We start from the raw sequence: 19,914 nt of genomic DNA on the forward strand, positions 1-19,914 counted from the left end.
AGTTCCTTTGCAGGTGTTGCCGATTCTTCTTTCTTATTTCACAAGAGTATCAACTAGAGAACAAGGCACTTAGAATCTCTGAAGTTCAACGGATAATACACCTACAGAGAAACTAATTTACTGGTAATTGTTTTTCTGAAGATGAAGAAATTGGTCCTGACAGATCTTATTTAGCTTTATCACTAGAATTTTACGTTAATAAAAACTGCCAGGCAAAATTAGATTCTTGTTGGCAGACCGAGTACAAGGAGAGATGCAAGTTTGCAGGAAAGACAAAGCAGCAGTTCTGTAGACTTACAGCAGGGAAAAATGCTTTGGAAGGTAGTATGTTCTCATGCCAAAATGGAAACTAAATATTAATGTCACAGGATCCTTGGGGTGTCACTTCATCAGCCAGAAATCTCTGTGACTGGCGGTGCCTTCTGCCTGAGTATTGCTCGTAGCTGCTGGGCTCGTTCTGCCCACTCAGCCTGCAGGCTACACCTGGCACATGTGCAGGGGTACATCCTGCATGTGTACCCCTAAACTCAAAAGCTGAAAAGCAAAAGCAAACAATAAAACCAGAAATCATCCATTGAAGAAAAATACAAGAATTAAAAAGGAAGAAAAAAAATGTATTTAAAAAAAAGTTCACATTTTCTCTTTGAAGTCTCCATTGAAACCTACTTCTTCTATTAGTCTGAATTAAATCGCCTTCCTGTTTTCCCATCATATTTCCCACTGGAAGGAAGCTCAGCTCCCACTACCAGCCTGGATTCCACAACTGCCAAAGGTGAGCCAGGCACAGAGCAGCAAGAGGTGTGTGAGTGAGTGAGCACAGGGTCCAGCCACTGCCAGGCACACCTGCTGCTACAGCACGGCAGGCAGCTCCTGGCACAGGTGCCAGCTCTGTACAAGGCTGTGGCTGAACCAGATATAACACACACAACTTCTAATGCAGGCACCTGTGTCTAGATGAGGGGAACATGGTGGTGCCTGGAAGCTTGGAGATCCCAGGAACCAAAGAGCCCCAAAGAGAGTGTGTTAGCCCTGGCTCAAGGAGCCCTTAGGTCTGGGCTCCCTGAAGGGCCACAGCTCTTCTCTCCTTCTCATTGCCTGCAACATGGTGAGGAGGGAGGCATGACTCAGCCCTGTTTGTGTTATAGTTTTCTCAGTACTGCCATTTGGCGAGTCCTGAGTTCTTGTGGCACGTCCAGGAAGAATGAGGTATGTGAACAACTGGAGGTCAGCAAGGCGGAGAGGAGTTCGTGGAGTGACAGAATAGCTCTCGGGAGACCTGCAGTGGGTGACTCCTTTCCGCAGGCAGGTTGTCCTGGTAAGTGTCCAGCCCTCAGTGCAGAGGAGACCCGCGGTGGGTAGCTCCTTTCCAGAGACAAGACTGTCTCAAAGTGTCACGGAGACCTGACCCAAAGTGGGTAGCTCCTACCCACAGCTGGTAGTCCTGACATCTGTGTGAGTCAGGTTGATTTTAGGGACTTCAAAAGGGAGGAAGTGCATGCTAATTGGTCCATAGGTGGGCCCAGAAAAAGCACTTTAAGTTATTCCTCCCCACTGTGGACTCAACTGACGACGTAGTCCGCATGCTTCAGGCCATCCCTGGCCTGACTGAAGGTAGGGCTTCACCAGGAACTAGCCCCTTTACGCCCAGGTGCCTGTCTGTCTCCTGCCACCATCAATCATTTTATCCATGGTGCCCAGGCTGTTGGTGCCAAGGGTTGCCTGCAGCCCTGTGCTGAGCCACCCTCAGTCCTCCATAGGCCTCCCTCCTGTGCTCATCAGAGCGCCCAAAGTCCAGAGGGGACTGAGGCAGCAGGGGGCTGGCGTGTCAACACCACCCTGAGCACGCACACACCCAGCCAGGTCGCCACAGCATCTGGGCTCGGCCTCAACTTTGGAAATTGGAGCAGGCATTGGGAGGGAGGAGAGGTCAGGCAGCGGGAACGGGTACTTCCGAGCTTGTGGGGGCTGAAGGACTTCCTGGACCATGGAACTCCCGCGGGCTCCATGGAGTGCACAGTCCTGGCTGTGCAGCCCCCGATGCAGCTAGTAACTTTGCAGTGGCTGCTGCAGGCAGGCTGCCACTGCCATCATTAAGGCTGAGTTCTTATTTGGCTAAATAGTAGTCTTGGGTGAATTTTTCTTGCCACACAGGCCAGCCAGTTTCATCAACCCTAAGCTACGAGAAAGACCTGATCAGCAGTTCCAGAGTTATCCTGTGCAGTGTCTAAGGCTCCATGAACGTCTTGGGCACTGAATGACCCTGGTCCATTCAGTGATTACTTCACTGAATGAAGAATACATCATAGGAATACATCTTCATTTGGGGGAGTGATTAATAAGAGAAGACAGAAACTTTTTTTTTTAATTATGCTTTAAAAGTTCTGGAGTATTTGTGCAGATCTTGCAGAATTGTTGCATAGGTACACACGTGCCATGGTGGTTTGCTGCCTTCATTCCCCCATCACCTACATCAGGCATTTGAGAAGACAGACACTTTAAGAGGTAACATAAACATACTGATTTTGATAAGAAAAAGATTACTTACTGATGGATAAGTTAAAATTTAGTAGTGGCTTAAGGAAATGACAACAGACTCCTTTTTTTGCCCTGAGCTCCTTTATAAAACAGGAAGAGGAGAAACCAAATAACATAGTACTCCAAATATATAGACTCTGTCATTGAAAATGAAAAATGTTGTCTATACAGAAGCCAGTGGAAAAGTTTTCCCAGACAGGATAAGAGCTCTAAGAAAGAGTTGTATCTATTGAAGTTAATAATAACAACAATAGTAATAGCTAAACTTACTCATTGCTTACTATTGCCAGACACTCTTGTTCAGTGTATATGAACTGATTGATTTAATCAGGAAAACAACCCTATGAGATGGGTACTATTAATATACTAAAGATGAAAAACTGAGACACAGGGAGATTACACAGACTTGTAAAGATCGTTCAGGTAATGAGCGGCAGGACATATGCTCTAACCCATATTATCAAGCTCCAGAGCCCATGCTTAGAGCCACTATGCAATACTTTGCTTTAAAGAAATATTTTAACTGTGTCAACAATGGAAGGGTATTATATTTAGTACTCCCACCTGAAAGGGGAAATTCTTTCAGCCAACAATACACAATTGCTTTGTGTAACTTATTGTAAAATACCAACTTCTTTTTCCAGCAATATGGCAGACTAGATAATCTAGAAATCTCAGGAACAAAACACTTAGACATGCTGGATAATATTAATAAATAATCTTTTAATTGCATATCTAAACTGAAAAGAAATCTCCAGTGTGCAGAAAGGAAAAACAGAAGTTGGGTGTAAACTATGCCAGGGCTGTCACGAACAGCTTTTTTTTTTTTTTTGAGATGGAGTCTCACTCTGTCACCCAGGCTGGAGTGCAGTGGCACAATCTTGGCTCACTGCAACCTCCACCTCCCAGGTTCAAACGATTCTCCTGCCACAGCCTCTCTACTAGCTGGGACTACAGGTGGATGTTACCATGCCCACCTAATTTTTGTATTTTTAGTAGAGACAGGGTTTCACCATGTTGGCCAGGATAGTCTCGATCTCTTGACCTCGTGATCTGCCCACCTCAGCCTCCCAAAATGCTGGGATTACAGGCGTGAGCCACCATACCCAGCCAAGGACAGATTTCTTAAAAGCAAGCCACCGGAAGGGAGTGTGAATGGGGGGAAGGGGTGATGAAGAGAAGTTGTCTGACTGGTACAAACAAATAGATGGAAGGAATACTAATGCTCCTCAGTAGAGTAGGGTGACTATAGTTAAAGATAAGTATTATATATTTCAAAATACCTAGAAAAGAAAATTTGAAATATTCCCAACACATAGAAATGATAAATGCTCAAGGTGATGGGTACTCTAAACACTGACTTAATCATTACACATTCTGTACATGTAACATGCATCCCATATCCGATATCCCATATCTCATATCCTCATAAATATGTACAAATACTATGTATCAATAAGAAAACGAGGGCACTGGAAAAAAAAAGGGAAAAAATAACCGAGCAATTTGGGTTCATCACAAACAAGTGGGAAAATCTGCAGCCCTGGGCCTAAATAAGGTGAGATACAGAACTAAGTCTTTCCCAGTGAAGGCCCAGAGTCTGGATAGCAACATTTCTCAATAAAAGATAGACTAGGACAAAAAAAAAAAAAAAACCTCCCTTAAGCCCAGGATGAGAACAAATAAGTTTTTCTGCCTCCACATGGGATCTGAATGAAGAAGTCTCACATAGGTATGAAGTTTGATTATACATTATCTACTGTTTATAGAACCCCAAAGATAGAACACTGTGATTAAAAAAAAAATATGAATCTAGGTAAAAATAAAACATCTGTCAAGGAACACATCTTTAACTCCAACAGAAGATGATTCACAGAATTAACACTTACCTGATGACCAGGTCACAATACAAAATTATAAGACACAAGAGTAATCAATTTATTAACAAGAGTTACCAGGTCTCAATTACATCCCTTTAAAACTTCAGATACTTAGAACTATAGAGATTATAAACTTAAATGATTAAAAGTATCAAAGATATAAAAGGATTTGCTCTATCCAATATAATTATTTATTAAGCTAAAATAATTAAGACAATATGGGTTGGCATGAAAATACACCAAGAGACCATTAGAATAGGAAAAAGGGCCCAGAAAGCAGACCTACACAAATGTTATTTACAACAAAGTAATATTAAAGAGCACAGGAAAGGAAGGTCTTTTTCAATGAGATAACAATAAGCCAACTAGACAGCCACATGGAAAGAATAAAACAATCAAAATCCAAACTGCAGTATACTACAAAATTACTTAAAGATGGATTAAAAAGACTAAGAACAAACTTCTGACAAGTCTAGATAAGAACAATGAAGTGAAAGAAACAAATTAAACAAACAGATCAGAATAAAAAAGGGAACAGAAAGATAGGGCACTGACTTATAACCATTAAAGAAAAACCAGTAAATGCTTTAAAATCTCACATATAAAAATCAACTGACATTGAAAAATTTTATAAAACCTGTGAAGTTCTAACAACCCAAGAGCAAATAATCTCCAGTTTACTGAAACTATTCCAAAGAATGGGAAAGCAGGTTAGTCTTATGATTCTAATTCACAAAGGAGTGCAAGTAAAAGAATGTATAAAGGCAAATCACATGAAGGTATAGACATACAAAAACCTCAAACAAAATATTAGCAAACAAATTTTGCATCACAGCAAAAAAAGATACAAGGATTTCATGGAAAATTCTATATCGCAAATACAGGACATGTAATTAATAACATTAACAGAATAAAGGAGAAAAATATACTAATATCTCCTTAAAAATGGCAGGGGAGAATCGAATTTAAAAATCAGTAAGAAAAGTTGAGTCTTACTTCACATCATACAGAAAAATTCACGTTAAATTTAAAGCACAATAATAAAATTTCTGAAAGAAACTTTATAAGAATATCCTTATATTTTCAAACTGGGAAAAACTTTCCTAGGAAAAGATCTCAAAGTACGAACAATAAAGAAAACAAGTAAATAAATCTATTATTAAAATGAAAACTTTCTGTGAAAATAAAGACACCAAAAAAAAAAAAAATGACTTCTATTTTTGACTGACAGTATAGGAGATTACATATTATAGGAAACTCCTGTCAAATGCAATAAAATTGCCGGGTCAATTATTTTCAAAAACTTATTGTTTTAGTCTGTTACTGAGTAAGCATGGAAAAAAAGGTAGAAACAAAGATCCAAAGCAAAGTGAAACCAGGGAGCCTACCTAGTAAGAACTGTTATGGTCAGTTTTTAGTCCTTAAGTTTTCTACCTTCGATTTTGATCATAGAATACATATGGGAATCAAAAGTGATATTGAGGTCTATTCAGGATTAATATATAATAAGAGACCCACAAGCTTTATATGAACTGTATTCACAGAGTAAAAGTAGGCAACAAAAAAATCATGGCACATAGAATGGCAAAGAAAAACAAAACAATAAGTTAAAAAATAAAATTAAAACTTGTCTGTCTGTTCAGAACTTACTATGATGTAGTCAGAAAAGCCAAGTGAAAAAATAAACTTCAAGTGGTTCTGGTATGATGGTGCCGCCTGGTTACTTGCAGAACTAAATAAAAGTCCTCTCTGTAGGAATTCAAATTTCAACCAGGACTCAAATACTGGCAGAATATATATAAAAAAACATGACCCAGATACATGCTATCTTAAAGAAACTCAAAATATAATGATATAGGTAGATTGAAAGTAAATGATAAAAAAGATTCACCACGCAAACATTAATCAAAAGAAAGACATGCCTATAATATCAAATAAAATTATATCAATAAAAGATTTCATATAACCTATAATATCAATAAAAGATTTTAGAACTAAAGCGTTTAACAGAGACAAAGAATTATTATACAATGACAAAAGGGACTATCCACCAATAAGACATGGCAATCCTAAATGTGTATGCACCAAAACAATATTAAAAAACAATGTTGGAGAACTTGCACTTCTTGATTTCAAAAATTTCTACAACACTATAAAAAAATCAAGACAATGTGGGGCTTCCATGAGGATAGACATTGGAATAAAAAAGAATAGAGAATCCAGAAATAAACTATTCCATTTATTGTTGATTTGTAACAAGAGTGCCAAGACCACTCAAGTGGAAATGAATTACTGTAGGTGTCCCTAACCCCCAGGCCATGAACCAGTACTGGTCCATGGCCAGGAACCAGGCCGTAAAGCAGGAGATGAGCATTGGGCGGGTGAGCGCTGAGCGAGCAAGCCTTACCGCCTAAGCTCCACCTCTTCAAATCAATGGTAGCATTAGATTCTCATAGACACATGAACCCTGTTGTGAACTGTGCATGTGAGGGATCTAGCCTGCACACTCCTTGTAAGAAACTAATGCCAGATCTCAGGTAGAACTGTTTCATTCCAAAACCACCCCCCACTGCCACCCTCTGGTCCATGGAAAATTGTCTTTCTTAAAACTGGTCCCTGCTGCCAAAAAATTTGGATACTGCTGAATTATTGTATTAGTCTGTTCTCAGACTGCTACAAAGAAATACCTGAGACTGCATAATCTATAAATAAAAGAAGTTTAATTGGCTCACAGCTCCAAAGGCTATACAGGAAGCATGATGCTGGTATCTGCTCAGCTTCTGGGGAGGCCTCAGGAAACGTACAATCACGGTGAAAGGCAAAGAGGGAGCAAGGTGTCTCATGTGGCAGAAGCAGATGCAGGAGAGAGAGGGACGAGCCAGGTATGGTGGCTCATGCCTGTGATCCCAGTAGTTTGGGAGGCCGAGGTGGGTGGATCACTTGAGGTCAGGAGTTTGAGATCAGCTTGGCCAACGTGGTGAAGCTCTATCGTTACTGAAAATACAAAAATTAGGCATGGTGATGGGCGCCAGTAATCCCAACTACTCTGGGGGCTGAGGCAGAAGAATCACTTGAACCTGGGAGGTCGAGGTTGCAGTGAGCCGAGACCACGCCACTGCACTCCAGCCTGGGCACAGAGTGAGACTCCAACTCAATAAATAAATAAATAAATAGAGAGGGTGGAGGTGCTACACCAGATATCTTGAGAGTTCACTATTTCGAGGACAATTCCAAGAGAAATAGTGCTAAGCCATTCATGAGAAACCACCCTTACCATCCAATCGCCTCCCACCAGGCCCCACCTCCAACACTGGGGATTACAATTTAACATGAGATTTGGGTGGGTACATAGATTCAAATCACATCGATTATCTTCTCAACAATGGTGCTGAGACAAAAAGATATCCACATACAAAAGAATGAATTTGACCCCTACCTCATACCATACAGAAAATTAACTCCAAATTAAGTTTGGACCTAAAATTAATAGCCAGAACTACAAAAGTCTTGGAGAAAAATATAGGAATACACCTTTGTGACTCTGGCCCATGAAACATCATTATGCAGTACAGGACTGCAGTCTCAAAAATAATGTTACCTACAATGGTTACAATGTAATCACTTAACACCTACTAAGATGGCTATTTAAAAAACCTGGAAAATAACAGTATTGGTGATACGTATAAATAGGTACGCTGGTACACTGCTGGTAAGAATTTGAAATGGGGCATCCACCATGTAAAACAGCTTGGCAGTTTCCCAAAAGTTAAACACTTAAGTACGTATCTAGGAGGAGAATTTCTGGATCACATGATAACTGAAAACAAAAACTTGAACAGATACTTGTATGTCAATGTTTGCAACATTATTCACAATAAGGAAAAGACAGAAACAACCCACGTGTCTGTCAGCAGATGAATGGAATGAAATATTATTCTGGAATGAAAAAAAAAGACAAAGTTCTGACACATGCTACATGCTACCTTGAAAACATTTACCTAAGTGAAACAAGCCAAACACAAAAAGACATACATTTTATGATTCTAGTTACATGCAATATCTAGACTAGGCAAATTCATACAGAAACAAAGATTAGAGGTTAACAGGAGCTGAGGGGAGAAAAGAATGGAAACTACTGCCAAATGACTAGAGTTTCTGATGAGCAAGATGAAAAAGTTGGAAATAGACATGAAAGGTTATATAACATTGTGAACTTACTATCACCGAATTGTATATATAAAAATGGCTAAAGTGGTAAAGTGGTAAATTTCATTATATACATTTAACAACTTTTTAAAATTAATTCTGTAATATATAAAAAACGCTGAACTATACACTTTTAATGGGTAAATCATACACTTCAATGTGAATCACATCTCAATAAAACAGCCGAAAAAACACAATATAAAAAGCTGACAGTCCAAAAAGAAGAAATGGACAAATCCCTCATAGTAGAAAATTTTAGGATGAGAAACAAAAATCACTGACAAACCACAGACAAAGTGAGATAAGAACTGGAAGCCTAAATGGTCAACAAATATACGGGAAAACAAAAACACCCAAAAATCACAATGAATAAAGGGTGGTGGATAGCAGACATTCTTAACTTGTTTCCAGTTTCAGGGAAAAGCTTTCAGTACAGTCGTGTGCCATATTAACTGCTTTTTAGTCAATGACAAACTGTGTATACTATGGTGGTCCTGAAAGATATAATGGAAATGAAAAATTCCTATCACCTAGCATATACTGTGCTATACGTTTTATTGTAGAGCCTTTTACTTATGTTTAAAAAAAAAAAAGTGAAAAGATGTTAAAAAAAGAAAGTGAAAAGATGTTGTGAAAATTTACTAATAGAAGGTAAAACCGCAATAATATACTACAGCATAAGCAACAGATTGGCTAAAAATTTTAAACATAAGCTATTGTTGAGGATGTGGGACAAATGCAGCCCCATGAACTACTGGAGCATACATACCTATAGCCACTTTGGAAAACTGTTTCACAGTATCTTCTAAAGCTGACCTAGCATTTCCACTCTTAGATATTTGTCCAACGGAAGTATATGCATATATTCACCAATATATGTATTATAAGATTGTTTAGAGCTACAGTATTCATAGTAGCCCAAAAGTGTAAAAATTCAAGGGTCCACCAACAGTAAATTGCATAGATTTTGGTATATTCATGCAATGATATCTCACTATACACTGCTGTGCAGCAAATACACCAAAATGCTAAGAAATACATAAACAAAAAACAAATAAATATTAATATTACTCATGGTTCTCGTGGTTCATATGGGCCCATATGGGGGTTCTCACTTGTCGCTACAGTTAGACAGCAGATAGCAAAGTCATCAGAAATTTGATTGAATCTGATGTACTAGATGGCTCACTCATAACGGCTGCAACTGATGCTGACTGTTGGCTGGGAGGTCAGCTGGAGCTAATGGGCAGAGCACTGACATATGGCTTCTCCATATGGTGAGAACATCTCGCAGCACGACAGCTGAAGTCTAAAATGGACTGTCCCTGAGACTGTGTGTTCTAAGGAGACCCAATTGGAAGCTGCAAGGCTTCCTATGACTGGGAGTCACAAAGGGTAACTTTACTGTCGGGGTTAAAAGTAAGTCACAGAAGCCAGTCAAGATTCAAGGAGTGAGGGACTTTACAATGATGTGAATATCAAGTGTATGGTGTAGGAAGCCATCTATTAATGATACATGGAATATTATACAGCAATGGGGAAAAAATACTTAGGTTGAACTATATATATGAAATTGCTGATAATTACAACCTATAAAAACATAACCTTATAGAGTTTAACTCAATAACCTTCAAAACAAAACTAGACTATGATGATAGACCTCAGTATGGTGACTACTTTTAGGCAAGAGACAAATAATAACAGTAAGTAAACACAACAAATGCATCTGAAGTACTGGTAATATTCTATTATCTTGATCCAGTGACAGTTTCACAGGAAATTTCACTTTATAAATTCTTGTCTTACATTTAAGATTTGTTCTTTACTGTATATATGCTATACTTCTAATAAGTTATTTCTGTCCCACACGTACTGCCAAAATCCTCAATAAAATACTAGTTCACATTCATTCAGGCCAGGAAGAAGTTTTTGTTTGGCCAAAGAAAATTAGCAAGTAAACAGCCCAATGGGGATTCTCATGTAATGCTGATACACATAAAACTTGCAAATTTTACTTTGTATTTTAAATACTCCCTACTTCAAAATTAGTACTTGAAACATTCTACTTTTCCTCTTTGCCTTCCTTTAAATAGATTTCCCCCCTACAGGGTGATAAAAGATTTATGAATCAGTTTGTTGATGCAGTCATGCCTATTTATCAATTGTGTGATTAATATCTTCAGCGACCTTCATCAAGTATTCTCACAATGCACACTATCAACTTAGGAAGCAAATGTGTATGTATAGGGGTACAGCTACAGACAAAACAAAATCACTTGACTCAGTTTTCTGAAGAAGAAACTCCTAGTTGGATGAAAACTGCAGCTAAAAAACTATTTTATTTTATTTTTACAGAGAAAGTCCTCTTTTTTGCAGAGCGGGGGCAGAGTTTTGCTCTTGTTGCCCAAGCTGGAGTGCAATTGCACAATCTTGGGTCACTGAAACCTTTGCCTCCCAGATTCAAGTCCTGCTTCAGCCTCCCAAGTAGCTGAGATTACAGGCATGTGCCACCATGCCCGGCTAATATTGTATATTCAGTAGAGATGGGGTATCTCCATGTTGGTCAGGCTGGTCTCGAATTCCTGACCTCAGGCGATCCACCCACCTCGGCCTCCCAAAGTGCTGGGATTACAGGCGTGAGCCACCATGCCTGGCCTAGAGACAGGGTCTTACTCTGTTGTCCAGGATGGAGTACAGAGACGCGATCACAGTTCAGTGTAACCTCAAACTCTTGGCCCAAGCAATCCTTCTGCTTCAGCCTCCCAAGCAGTTAGGACTACAGGTGCATGCCACCATGCCTGGCTAATTTTATTTTTTATTTTTGTACAGAAGGGGTCTTGCTATGTTATGTTGCCCTAACTAGTCTTGAACTCCTGGCCTCAAGCAATCCTTCTGTCTCTCCCTCCCAAAGCACTGGGATTAGAGACGTGAGCCACCACACTCAGTAAAGATTATTTTAAAAATTAATTTACTAATCAAAAATATTTTATTGAATATTAACCTTAGAGTACAGTTTTCCAACAAACCTTGACACTGTTAACATTTAGGATCATCCTCTATTGTGGCGGGTAGGGGAGGGATTGTACTGCGTATTGTAAAGTTTAGCAGCATCCTTGGCTTCTACCCACTAGATGCCAGCAGCACCCACCATGCAACTATGATAACTAAAAATGCCTACATACATTGCCAAATGTTCCTTCGGCATTGGGTTGGGGAAGTGTAAACTCTGCCCCATTTAAGAATCATTGCTTTAGACTTTACACTTCCTTTAGAGTTTATAGTTCCTGCTAAGGGCTAAAAATCTCCTGCTAAAGTTCCCTTGTACAGATTATTTTCTCATTAGAAAAACACTAAACAGAAAACCCTACTCCATGAGTTAGGAGAAAAATAGGTATAGTGCAGCTAGGGTTTAACGTGAATTTTGATTTCTGTCCTATTTGATATATGCAATGAACAAACAGGAAAATGTGTTCTATAAATATACAGCTAATTATAGGATGTTAATGAGGCCAAGGCAGTCTCCATCTCTCCAACTGTGTTTCTCTGTAAGGCCAGAGAATATGTGCATCAGAATTATCTTGTGTACTCATTTAAGATATACACACCTGGGTCCCAACACAGACCTATAAAATTGAGGTGGAAAAGCAGCAATTTGAATGTCTAATAAGCCTTCCCTAATAACTTACTATTACATTCTTATGTTCAACAAAAGAAAAACACCACCACAGACTATTTATCTTTGGTCTTTCATGGCCATAACTTTTAATTTTTAAATTTATGTCATGGTACACAAAGAGATATAGAGATGAAACAGAAGACCATCCAATTGATAGCAGGTGGTGTGGGAAATAAAAACATCGGTTTGAAGGGTCAAAGGGCTTGGATTGCCAGGGCATGGTGGTTCACACCTGTAATCCCTGAACTTTGGGAGGTCAAGGTGGGCTGACTGAGGTCAGGAGTTTGAGACCAACCTGGCCAACATAGTGAAAGCCCATCTCTACTAAAAATACAAAAATTAACTAGGTGTGGTGGCAGGCACCCACAATTCCAGCTACTCAGGAGGCTGAGGCAGGATAATTACTTGAACCTGGGACACAGAGTTTGCAGTGAGCCAAGATCACACCAGTTCACGCCAGCCTGGGCTACAGAGCGAGACTCCATCTCAAAAAAAAAAAAAAAAAAGGCTTGGATTCTGGTCTTGGCTCTACTACTTAGCATGCCACAAAATCCATGGATTTGATTTATCTATCTGTAAAAAAGAGATAATTGCCCCATCACATTGTTATTGACTATTGACAAGAATAACTAAAACAAATGTGAAAAGTGAAAACTCTGTGGAAATAATAAACACACATCATTACTTGATAGATATTAATACATATTCCAATTATAGTAATATTAATTTGGATACCTATAAAAAGCTATTTCTACAGAAACACATTCTAAAATTTATTCAAAACTATTAAAAATAAATAATATCTTAGGTTAAGCAAGTTGATAGATGGACAACATATTCACAAACAAAATAATTTCCATAAGGTGGGGAGCCAAGAGAAGTTATTCAAGTGTCAGTTTACAGAAAGATTCTATACAAGTACCAAACAAAAACTTGCTTTGTTTTAATATGGCTTAAAAATGTTTAGATTCGGCTGGGCGCAATGGCTTACGCCTGTAATCCCAGCACTTTGGGAGGCCAAGGCAGGCAGATCACTTGAGGTCAGAAAATCAAGATCAGCCTGGCCATCTCTACTAAAAATACAAAAATTAGCTGGGCATGATGGTGTGCACCTGTAATCCCAGCTACTCGGGAGGCTGAGGCAAGAGAACTGTTTGAACTTGGAAGGCAGAGGTTGCAGTGAGCCAAGACTGCACACTATTGCACTCCAGCCTGGGCAACAGAATGAGACTCTGTCTCAATTAAAAAAAAAAAAAAGTTAAATATTCAACTCCTTACATAATGATAAAAGAGTCACAGTCCCAAGGGGGTATCTAACAATAGGGCTCCAAAATACAAAAGATAAAACTGATATAACTGAAAGAAATAGATAAATGCACAATTATACTCGACTTCAATGCTACTCTCTCGATAACTGATAGAACAAAGTGAACAGAAACGCATCAAGGATATAAAAACACAAATCCCAGCTACTTAGGAGCCCGAGGTGGGAGGGTGGCTTAAGTTCAGGAGTTGGAGACCAACCTGGGCAACATAGTGAGAGCATGTCTCAATTTTTTTCAAATATAAAAAATAAAAACACTACTAACCAACTTAACCTAAGTTAATATCTAAAGGCTTAGGTATTTCTAGGCCTTTCCACTAAAAAAAGGAGTAATATAGATATCTTTTTTTAAATGCACATGGACTATTCACCAAGATATGCCATATTCTGGCCCTTAAAACAAACCTTATCAAATTTAAAAGAAGTGAAATCACATAAAGTATGTTCTCATAACAGCATTTTAATAGAAATCATTAAGAGAAAGATATATAAAAAATACATTAAAAATCCTCAACTATTTGAAAACTAAACCACACACATATAAATAATGCATAGGGAAAACAGGAAGTCCAGAGAAAATTTTAACAACATTCTGAACTAAATGAATATGAAAAGACAAGATATCAAAAAGATATATTTATATACCATGTTGACTTTCCACAGGGTCTCCACATGGCGGCCTCAGGGGAGCCAGACTTCTTACAGGGCAGCTAAATGTTCTTCCAGAGTGAGTTTACCATGCTGAAGGATCTTTTCTAAGCCAGCGAGGGAAGTCATGCAACTTCGCTTCCAACAGATTCTATTGGAAGAAATGGCACTCACATAGGCTCACCAAGGTTTCAATAAAGGGAGTACAGCCTCTCTTTCGGTAAGAAATATTTCAAAGATTGGCCAGGCATGGTGGCTCACCCCTGTCATCCCAGCACTTTGGGAGTCCAAGGTGGGTGGATCACCTGAGGTCAAGAGTTTGAGACCAGCCTGATCAACATGGAGAAACTCCGTCTCTACTAAAAATCCAAAATTAGCCAGGCGTGATGGCACATGCCTGTAATCCCAGCTACTTAGAAAGCTGAGGCAGGAGAATCGCTTGAACCCAGGAAGTGGAGGTTGCAGTGAGCCAAGATTGCAGCACTGCACTCCAGCCTGAGCAGTAGGAGAAAACTCTGTCAAAAAAAAGAAAAAGAAAAAGAAAAAAGAAAAGAAAGAAAAAGAAAGGAAGGAAGGAAGGAAGGAAGGAAGGAAGGAAGGAAGGAAGGAAGGAAGGAAGGAAGGAAGGAAGGAACGAAGGAAGGAAGGAAAAAAAGAAAAAGAAATATTTCAAAGATTTTTAAACTACTATTTAAATCTTTAGCAGATATAGAATTTGAGTTGAGGAAAGATTTCCAGACTAGACAAAACAGATAAGACAATCTTCAGCAACCAGGAAAGAATTGAAAGTAAAAAGACACAAAAGACAATAGTAAATCCTCAAGGAATACTAATATGTAAGAAACAGATGAAGTATATCCAGAATGTGATCACAGAGAAGAGAGCTTTCCTTGAAATAAGGAGAGGTAACAGTTTTTAAAGCCCTAGAGGTCAAACAAAATGAGCCTTGATAAACTGATGAATTTCTTAACTAGATGATAATCACTGCAGAAGCAGCTACAGTAAAAAAATAAAGGCTGGGATAAGATTGCAATATTTAGGTACTTGATTACAAAGGTGACTCTTGTTATAGTCCCTAAAAAGCATGTAAAATAGAAATATGGGAGAGGCAAATTTCAAAAATGAAAACTTGATTTTAATTAAAATACAAGAACGTGATTAAAATTTCATGGCAAACCAACATCCACTGTTGTTATTATTCTAAAGAAAGAAGAATTAATAACTTACTGTTCAAAAATGCTTAAACCTACAGTTAAATGTGATGGACTAAAAATGTGTTTACCTTTATTCATTCCTGAAAGCCCATTAATTTGAAGGGGAAAAAAAAGGAATGTATTAAAAACATAAAAACCACAAGAACAACAAAAAGAGAGAAGATATCAGCTAAAGAGATACTAAAACACTTCGGAAGATAAAAAGCATGTGGAAGAGACAGCAGAGCTAAACATCAAATACCTGCAGAGAGGGATACCAACAGGAAGCAAGTGAAACACACAAAAAGGCTCAAACGTTTATTGGAGGATAAGTGTGAGAAACAGCAAGACAAGGCATGAGGCTAAAAATTGAAAATCCATGTAGGGAACAGTAATGTCCCTCAGTTCTCAATTCTATACCTCCCCTGAAATATTCTAAGATAAACTTCAAATCTAGGGACACCAGGCATAGTGGAGAACCAACGAGTGTCATTTTGCAAGCTGGTGGATTTCATGAACAATCTGTATGAAATTTCAACAAAAAGAAATGTGAAAAGAAAAATTTTTTTAAATGTCTACAAACAATACGTCATACATAAGCAATCAGGAATTGGAATAGTATCAGACTTCTAATCAGCAATATTAATAGAAGGCAATATTTTCAAAACCCTGAAAGATTATTTCCAATCCAAAATTCTCTACTCAAACTATCAATTAAGTCTAGGGTAAAACTTAAGACATTTTAAAAAATGAAGGATATAAAGAACTAGCACACTTCCCACACAAGATATTCTTGATGAAGAAAAATGAAAGTCATCTCGCAGTGATTCAAAGTGATGTCAAAAAATATATATAGTGAATCCAAAGTTGTGAATTAACCTAGTGTTAAATTAAGTACCTATTCAATGTATCAAGTGCCTATCAACATCAAGATTTTGCATGAAAAAAAATTTAAAAATTGCAAAAGAAAGCCTAAACTATGAGCTCTGAAGTTGATCACAAACAAATCAAATGAATCATCAAAGGGAAATATCTGCACATTCAAAAAAATGTGTAATAATACTATTACTAATTCCTGACCTACTACAGCTGTCACTTTTCTTTGTAGAAACCAAACTTATACATTAAAAATTATAGAGGCTGGGCGTGATGGCTCACGCCTGTAATCCCAGCGCTTAGGGAGGGCGAGGCGGACAGAACACAAGGTCAAGAGATCGAGACCAGCCTGGCAAACATGGTGAAACCCCATCTCTAGTAAAAATACAAAAATTAGTGGGCGTGGTGGTGTGTGCCTATAGTCCCAGCTACTCGGGAGGCTGAGGCTGGAGAATCGCTTGAACCTGGGAGGTGGAGGTGCAGTTGGCCAAGATTGCGCCACTGCATTCCAGCCTGGCAACAGAGTGAGACTCCATCTCAAAAAAAAAAGTATAGAATTCAAAAGGTAAATGGAAAAATAGAGTAATAAAATATCACTAGGAGTAATATTTAAGAGGAAGATCTACTACTATACTGAATTACCAAGAGGATAAGAGTTTCAGGATATTTTCAAAAGTAAATAATATTGCTACATGTGTGCATACAAGTGTATGTGTATACATATACATATGCAAGTACAGCTTTACATACACACACACATATACACACACCTATCTGTGTATATGTAAAGCTGCATATTTATATGTAAAGCATACATATATATATACATATATATATATATATATGTGTGTGTATATGTGCAAGTCCAGCTTTGTTTTATTTTAAACATTTGGAAGCGTACTTATTAAATCTAATAATTGAAAAGAACGTTAACTAATAAGGGCAAAAACTCAAATAAATGGATACTACCTTTAATATGAAACCAAATTCCTGATATACAGATATTGAACTATCCAATTTCAGTAAGGAATAAACATTATGAATGGTGGGTTCAAAGATAAGACACAATTTCCTCTCTAGAGTATTATGATCAGCAGAGCACATCCATCAACATCAACACCAACATCAGTGTCTGGGAAAAGGGCCAGACTGGGCAGCAGAGCTTCCTTGGGGGATTCTTGAATCGACACGGGAATCAGGACAATTACCCAGGGGAGGGAGACAGGGAGTGAGGCAGCAGAGAGTGAGTCATGTAGCTTCCTTATGTGATAACTATATCTTTTTCTATGCTCAACAACCCCATTCCAATGAATACTGAAAGCTCCTTTATGCAAGTACTAGCAAGAAAACAGAGCTATGTCATATATCCTTTCCCAAAGAACAGACCACATCTATCTCAGATGGGCATACTATTAAGTAAACTTCATGAGAGACACACACAGCACTATGATGGCAAAAATATTTAAATGAGTATTCCCTTCAAGAATATGAAATAAGTCATAAGGCAGCACTTTAAGAGCCAAGCAGACCAGGCACAGTGGCCTGTAATTCCAGCAGTTTGGGAGGTAGAGGTGGGAGGATCACCTGATCAGGTTCAAGACCAACCTGAACAACATAGTGAAATGTCATCTCTAAAAAAAGTTTTTTAATTAGCTGGTCATGGTGGCACATGCCCATATTCCCAGCTACTTGAGAAGCTGAATTGAGAGGATTCCCTTGAGCCCAGGAGTTCAAGGTTGCATTAGCTATGATAGCACTACCACATTTCCTCCTAGAAGATAGAGCAAGACACTGTCTCTAAACACACTGTGAATATAGTAGAGAAAAAAAAGAGTATAGGCTAAAATATTTTTAAGATGCTAGATATATAAACAACAAACACAAAAATGTTAAATAATTAAGTATTAATAATTTATCAGCCAAGGAAAGAAGCTTCTCTAACAACAGCTGTACCCAGATCAATTAGTGTGCATCTCAAATGTGGCAGATGAAATATTCTAAAATATCAAATCCATTAGCCCAGCTGCTTGGGGTTCCATCTTTGGAAAGCAAGGGCCATTTCGATTTTATAAGAGGCATATATTTACTATTATTAACTGAGATCTAAGTCATATTTAGCTCAATTATCTGGGTCAAATAAACAATGAATCAGAAAATACAGCAAGTAACATGTTAAATGTTTCAAATCAAAATTCACTGATTATATACTAAGATACATTTTCATGTTTTTAAATAATCAGGATTTGGTGTTCTGATCATATAGAGTAGCTGGCATTGGAATACTCTGTTATAAGCATCTATAAAAACCAGACCAAACACGGATAACAACCAAACCAAATAACACATGTATGTAACATTTATAAGCAACAGACACCAACCAACACAGAGCTATGATCCTTGGAAGAAAAGGACAGATGAATCAAGTCCCACACTGGTTTTTTTCCTTGGGGACTCTTGCCAAACCATGCTGTGGAGAAACAAAGCCCAAGCAGAGAGTGGCAGTCTTGCTAGGATAAGAAAACTAAAATTAATGTTTGGGGTTGCTAAGGTTCCTGGGTTTTGGGGGTAGGTTATTAGAATGGAAAAAGTCAAAGAAAAAACGCTATAAAAATACACAAAAAATTCCCCTATGATCCTCATTTGCTTTGCTGGAGGTGCATACACAGGTTTAGAATCCCTAGGAGAAAATGGCTGTTAACTAAATAGAGATTGCAGAGGTTGTGCAATTCTGAGATGTGGTCCAGGCACAGAGGAGAGAGAATCTTGATGAACACCTTAGTCACGTAGTTTAGACTACCTAAACAAACTGTCTTAGGAGTAAGAACAAAGGTGAAACAGACTTACCTCAAAAGCCCTAAAACTAACCTCCATAAGATCAAAGTGATCTGCTGGCTATTTAGCCATCTGCCATAATACAATTCACTACTATTTAGAGGGACATAATAATCCAGAGCTCCAACAAATAGGGGTCCAAACCTTTCCTATAAAAGGCCAGAAAGTAAATATTTTTAGGCTTGAGGACACAAAGTCTCTGTTGTACACGCTCTTTAAAAAACAAACAGAGGCTGGGTATAGTGGCTCATTCAATTTCAGCACTCTGGCAGAGTGAGGTGGGAGGACTCCTTGAGGCCAGGAGTTCAAGACCAGTCTGGGTAACAGGGCAAAAACAATAACCTTTAAAAATGTAAAAAACCATTCTTAGCTATCAGCCATGCAATAATTGCCAGCAGGCTGAATCTGGCCCATGGTCATAGTATGCTGTCCATTACTCTACATTTCACTCACAAAGTTCAATACACAATGAAAAATTAGCAGATGTGTAAAGCAGGGGAAACTGACTGATAATCAAGAGACAAAGCAGTCGGTAAAAACAGACTTAGGGGTGATGTAAATACTTGTGTAGACAAAGAGGCTCTCTTTTACCACTCCTATTCAACATAGCATTGGAAGTTCTGGCCAGGGCAATCAGGCAAGAGAAAGAAAAAAAATGGTATCCAAATAGGAAGAAAGGAAGTCAAACTATTCCTGTTTGCTGATGACATGATCCTACATGTAGAAAACCCCATAGTCTCGGCC

At 38.4% G+C, this 19,914-nt stretch overlaps 1 protein-coding gene across 2 annotated transcripts in view; it reads right to left on the reverse strand.

Annotated features, from left to right (window-relative positions):
• Window positions 1-19,914, reverse strand: part of PTPN4 (protein tyrosine phosphatase non-receptor type 4) — a 219,813-nt gene that overhangs the window by 150,647 nt on the left and 49,252 nt on the right. The window lies entirely within an intron of this gene.

This window comes from Sapajus apella, unplaced genomic scaffold (genome assembly GCF_009761245.1).
Source record: "Sapajus apella isolate SASKATOON/1434 unplaced genomic scaffold, GSC_monkey_1.0 scaffold72, whole genome shotgun sequence".
Taxonomy (NCBI): Eukaryota; Metazoa; Chordata; class Mammalia; order Primates; family Cebidae; genus Sapajus; species Sapajus apella.